Consider the following 5,981-nt stretch of genomic DNA (forward strand, 5'->3'; position numbering starts at 1 on the left):
GAGGATGGTTTCCATGGAGATGTCCCTTCAACTCCTCCTCTGCCATTTCAGACCCAAAGAATCCAGTTAAACATTGACTCGGTTATGCTACTTTCTGAAAGACTCAGGGGTAGGAACGAAGCCACTGTTGATCATTAAACAAATCTCTAACACCAGGAAGGCCATTAACAGAGATGGAGAACAGAGGTTTAAGGAAGCCTTAAACTTGACTCTTTGATTGCACATGCCCTTCAATACCATGGTTGAGAGCTACCAACTGATAATACCTAAATCACCGTCAGAGGCGAGGGGATGCATGCTAATCATCATTTGTTAATCTTTCATTTTAACTGAAGAATTTCTTTTCTGAATAGGATCAGTAACAGCGGAGTGGCTAAAATAATCTTATTTTTCTTTCAATACCTTGAATTGCCTTTGAAGGGGATTAATACATTATGGGAGGGCATGGAGATAGTAGAATTTCTTTCTCAGAGAAAAGGGGGGCAACTTTTTCTTCTTTTTTGATGTATAGTTAAGATACAATTTTGTATTAGATTTAGGTATACAACGTAGTGATTCGACAATTCTATACATTACACTATTCTCTCCACAATACGCGTAATTACCATCTGTCACCATACAAGGTGACTAGAATGTTATTGGCTGTAGTCCCTACGCTGTACTTTTCATTCCCGTGACTTATTGATTTTCTGTCTGAAAGTTTGTACCTCTTCCTCCCCTTGGCCTATTTCACTCATTCTCCCAACCCTCTCTCCTTCAGGAAGCTTCAGCAAGTTTGTTCTCTGTTTTATGATTCTGTTTTTGTTTTTTGTTTGTTCATTTGTTCTGTTTTTTAGATTCTGCATATAAGTGAAATCATACGGTATTTGTCTTTCTCTGTCTGACTTAATTTTCTTCGCCCAATGTGCTCAAGCTTCATGCATGTTGTTGCAAATGGCAAGGTCTAATCCTTTTTTTAATTTTAGTTTTTTGTGTGTGATCTGATTCTTTTTTATGATTACTATTCCATTGTGTGTGTCTGTGCATGTGTATACCTCCTTTATCCAACCATCTATTGATAGACACTTGGGGGCTGCTTCCAAATCTTGACTATTGTAAATGATGCTGCAATAAACATAGGGGCGTGTGTATCTTTTTGAATTAGTGCTTTCTCTTTCTTTGAGTAAATACCCAGGGGACAAACTTCTTGAATAGATGGTTCAAATAAACCTTGAGTTTTCAAAGGTAGCTTATTAACAGTGCTTTAAAAATAGACAAAAAACACTGGAAGAAAAGGTGTTGAAATGTTAAGCAGTGATTTTTGAATGGGATTATGGGCTATTCTTATTTTATTTTTCATACTTAGAAACAAAACTCACTTTCAGGTGTTAATTGCTCATGATTACATATTACTTATGTTTTTATCATTTCCCTATTGAGAAGTTCATAGAAATATATTTTTTTATTTTTGCCAAATCTGTTTGCTAAGAGGCCAATGTGGATTTAGAAAGTCTTGCTAGCCAACAGAGTTCATTTCAGAAGATATCTAAGTTTAATTGTTTCCTACTTACTCCCTTTGCATTTTACACACAATTTTCTCTGTGGCAGAGGCTTGTAAGAAAGACTCACATATTAACAGTATCTGCAAACAAAATTACCTCTGGTAGGGACGCCTGGGTGGCTCAGTTGGTTAAGCGGCTGCCTTCGGCTCAGGTCATGATCCTAGCGTCCTGGGATCGAGTCCCACATCGGGCTCCTTGCTCGGCATGGAGCCTGCTTCGCCCTCTGCCTCTGCCTGCCACTCTGTCTGCCTGTGCTCTCTCTCTCTCTGACTAATAAATAAATAAAATCTTTAAAAAAAAATTACCTCTGGCAACTAGAGACTAGTTTAATTATAAAGATTAAAATCCTTGAACAAGATCTTTTATTTCTGGATACAATCAGTTTAAGTATTTCTAAGCGCAGAGGAAGTATTACAAACAACTGGATAACTAGAAATTATGCTGGAAATGGTGGACTTCATGGATGTGGACCGGTGAGAAGGATTTTGGCTCTCAATTTTAGCTTTTTTATTATTTAATTTTAAGAGACTGTATCTGTGGAGAATACGAGCTTTGTGGGGAGAGTTGGCTACTTGTTGAGGAAATGATCAAAGCAATGGATTTACGCTGTGTTTTTTCCTCTTTTTATTATGAGCCCCCTACTAAGCTTTATAATTTGCATAGACTACTTGACCATTCCATGCCTCAATTTTCTCATCTGTAAAATGGGATTAATAATCATACTTCATGAGGAATGAATCAGTTGATTCCATGTACAGCTCTATGAATAATACCTAATATATGCTAAGCTCTCAGTAAATATTAGCCAGTATTCTCCTCCTCCCAAGAAAGTAGTGCATGTAATAGGAGAGTCCTTATTACCTATTGGTCAGAATCCATTAAAATAGACATATTCCTGTCTAAAGCAGTTTACATTAAAGTAGACATATTTCTGCCTAAGCAGTTTACACCTAAGTATAAAAAGACCAATGAGGAAAGGGTACATTAGTTGGGTCTATTCAATGGAGAAGACAGTGGTGTTTAAGAACTATTGTATAGGGCGCCTGGTGGCTCAGTCGGTTGGGTGTCTGCCTCTTGGCATCGAGTCCCGCATCAGGCTCCCTGCTCAGTGGAGAGCCTGCTTCTCCTGCTCCCCCTGCTTGTGTGCTCTCTCTCTCCGTCAAATAAATAAAATATCTTTTTAAAAAGAGAGAGAGAGAGATAACCTTTAAAAAGTGTTCATGCACTGAGAGGATTTTTATAAGGAGGATGACGAAAAATAATTTCGATTTCATTAACAAAGTAATAGGAGAATTTAATCTTAGCAATAATGTTACATGTAAGATGTGATTTCTTAACTGTAAGACCTGGAAAACATTAAAAAGTTCTCACTCACCAAAACCTGACTCCCCAGACCATCAATGATGCGTGTAACAGTCCCTACCCAGTTCAAGTGTGGTTATGCTCATATATTACTGTGTGGAAAGGTGATAAGACATGATGCTATCTGTAACAGTCAGAGTTTGTGAATATAAAATGAGAATGTAAGTTTACCAATCTCTTAAGTCAGAGAAAGGATTAAACTTTTCTAATGCTTATAGAGCCCAGAGAAAACTTGACTAGGACAGTGGGCCCAGAGAGAAGAGGATGTAGTGAGGTCCCAGAGGCAACAGAATGAAGCAGGGCCCAGTAGCCAAGTGTGCTATTCCGGCAAGCGAGGGATTAGAGTCCCCAGCTTGGAGCAGCTCCAAGGGCAACCAGATCATGGAGCTCCCACACAATATCCTTGCACCAGCTCAGAAAGCATGGATCTTTTTTTAAACACCTTCCTTCAAGACACTCCTTTTTTCAAGACCCAGAGTGAGCCAAGAGTCTATGGACCCTACTCTTACTTAACCTTCCTCTTCAGTCTTTAGAGCCAAAGGAAAGCAGGAGGTAAAGCTTCAATGCTGCTTTTCACAGCCAGAAATCTCTGCTTTTGTTCTTGGTCCATACCTAATTGGCCTCGTGCAAAACTTAAGGAATCTTGTGTAGGGGATTTAAATTCTACAGAAACTCAATACACATTCCTCGGGATGCATGGATTTTCCTGCTCTCTAACAGTAGAATGTTTTACATTTGAATGACAGAAGGCTTTATATAGTAGTTTGGTATCTGAGGTGGGTGAGGTGAACTCTACACGTCCTTATAACTTTCAGAGCTGGCAAGACAACAGCGATGGTTTTTCTGGTGTGAAAACTTTCCTACCTTTGTCTATAGGATTGTGGTTTACAAACTCTCATCTTACTTTTGATGGACTTCCCAGGGTCAGCCCCACTCTCTCGGCCCTCCACCTTGGTTAAGATGACTTTGGAGAGAAGGGGCAAAGAAAGGCAGATTTTCTGCAGGTAGCTCAGCAGATACTATGTGATCAACAAGAATGCTGACTGCAGTAGCAGTGGGGTTTTAAAAAGCGACAAAGAGAAAGCTATTCAACTGCTCAATGACTGTGAATGTTAATGGATCGTACATTCCAAAATTTAAACAGCCCAATATTAGACAAATGAGTTCCTTAATGGGCTATGGATATATACATTTGGATGTTTTATGTTAAGCAGGTGATGAATAGTATGGTGATACTCCTTAAGAGAGGATGGCAGAGGTTTGGAGTCAAGTGGGTTGAAACAGCCTTTTGATCATTTAGCATACAGTTTGCTTAGAAAGGCTTCAAATGGGATTGAAAACAACTTGTATACAAATACCCCTCAGGGCTGAATTTAATTTCACATATGGGTTAATTACTATGTATTGGCTATTCAGTAAGTGAGGTTTAAATCTTAAATGTTTAAAGGATTCTAAATTATGCTTCTAATAATGTTACAGCCTTTTTTGTAATTGATCTGTAATGGATAAGCAATCATTGGGGTCTGCCCAGCAATGTGAATTATGTGCTCTGATGCCAGCTAAGCAGAGTTGATGTATGAACCAAACCTTAATTTTCCTCCCAGGGATTATTTCCCACTATATTTATCTATACATTGAGTGTGAGGGTAACAGTACAATCAGACCTACTTGGTAGCGAAATGCTGAAGCAAAACAAATGGAAAAAGGTAAATTGAAGCTTTTTTTCATAAACTGTTAAATGAGATCAGTTGAATCAAATTTATATCTTTACCCAAACCTGCAAATGCATCATTGAATTAAATGTTAAAACCAGACCATCACAGAACGCTACTCTGATAACAGCCAGTGCATACATGAATTTCTTAAGATGGATTGTTACCACGACTTCACTTAAGCTCAAGGAGTTTTTATATGTTTCATCTCTCATTGGGAGAACATCAACCTTTAAGAAATCTGCTTTCTTTCTTCCCTCCCTCCCTTCTTTCCTTTCCTAAAATAAGTTTACACTTTAACTATTGTCCATAGATGTTTGTGTCAAGAATTTACACTGAAATTTACTCTTTAATATATGGTCTCTGGTCTAAACAGTCACTCAGAATAGGCCTCAATTGGAGAACATGTATTTTCTTCCCCCTAAGGCAAAACACTTCCTCTTACTAATGACTACTAAAAACAAACTTAGGGTCTTTTTTTCTCCCCAGAAATTTAAATTGTGGACTCAGAAGTAAAATGTGAGTTCCGGGTGGCTTAGTCGGTTAGGTATCTGTCTGTCTGTGGCTCAGGTCATGACCTCGGAGTCCCAGAAGGAGTCCCACATCAGGGTCACAGCTCAGCGGGGAGTCTGCTTCTCCCTCTGACCCTCCTGCCTCTCGTGCTTTCTTTTTCTCACTCACTCTCTCTCTCTCTCAGTTAAATAAATAAAACCTTACAAAAAAAAAGAAAGAAAGAAAGAAAATGTGAGTTTCTGGCCTTCAAGAAGGCATAAAAGCAGGGTGGAGAGGTACGTGATAAAGCCAGGTGTCCTAAAGTTCAGGGGGGAATCAAAGTGGCCCAGAGTGCCACTTCTGTGGGTGGCTGGTGTCACTGAACTAAATGCTAGCCTGGCCAGGGCTAGTGTCCGGGTCCAGAAACCTCTGCTGTCACTGATGTATTGTAAAATGCATCTGTTCTGCATTCTGCACAGATCAAGGATGTCTCCCTATCCTGGGAAAGTCTGTACTTTGTTTATTTTTAATGGCTTTGAGATAAAACTTAGAGGACACCATAAAGAGAGACCTTTCCAAAAGGTTTTCCTTCCCCTTCGTCCCCTCTTTTATTACTTTTCTTTGCATTAAATGTAATGCTAAGCAATAAAGAGATACCCTCCTTGCTGCTCTGGCCCTCTGCCTGACAGTCTTCCTCTGTGCAGGTGGCCCCGGAAACCTGGCCAGGGCCCTTGGAAGTGCAGCGAAGACAGAGGGCTTCCTGAGCTCCATGCCGCTCTGATGCCTTTCTTCGGGGCAGAAATCACCGATCTTAACGCAATGCTTACTTTGGGGACCTTATGGGGGCAGGTTTCTGCTTTTCTTTCCCTTTCCT

This window comes from Meles meles, chromosome 6 (assembly GCF_922984935.1).
Source record: "Meles meles chromosome 6, mMelMel3.1 paternal haplotype, whole genome shotgun sequence".
Classification (NCBI taxonomy): domain Eukaryota; kingdom Metazoa; phylum Chordata; class Mammalia; order Carnivora; family Mustelidae; genus Meles; species Meles meles.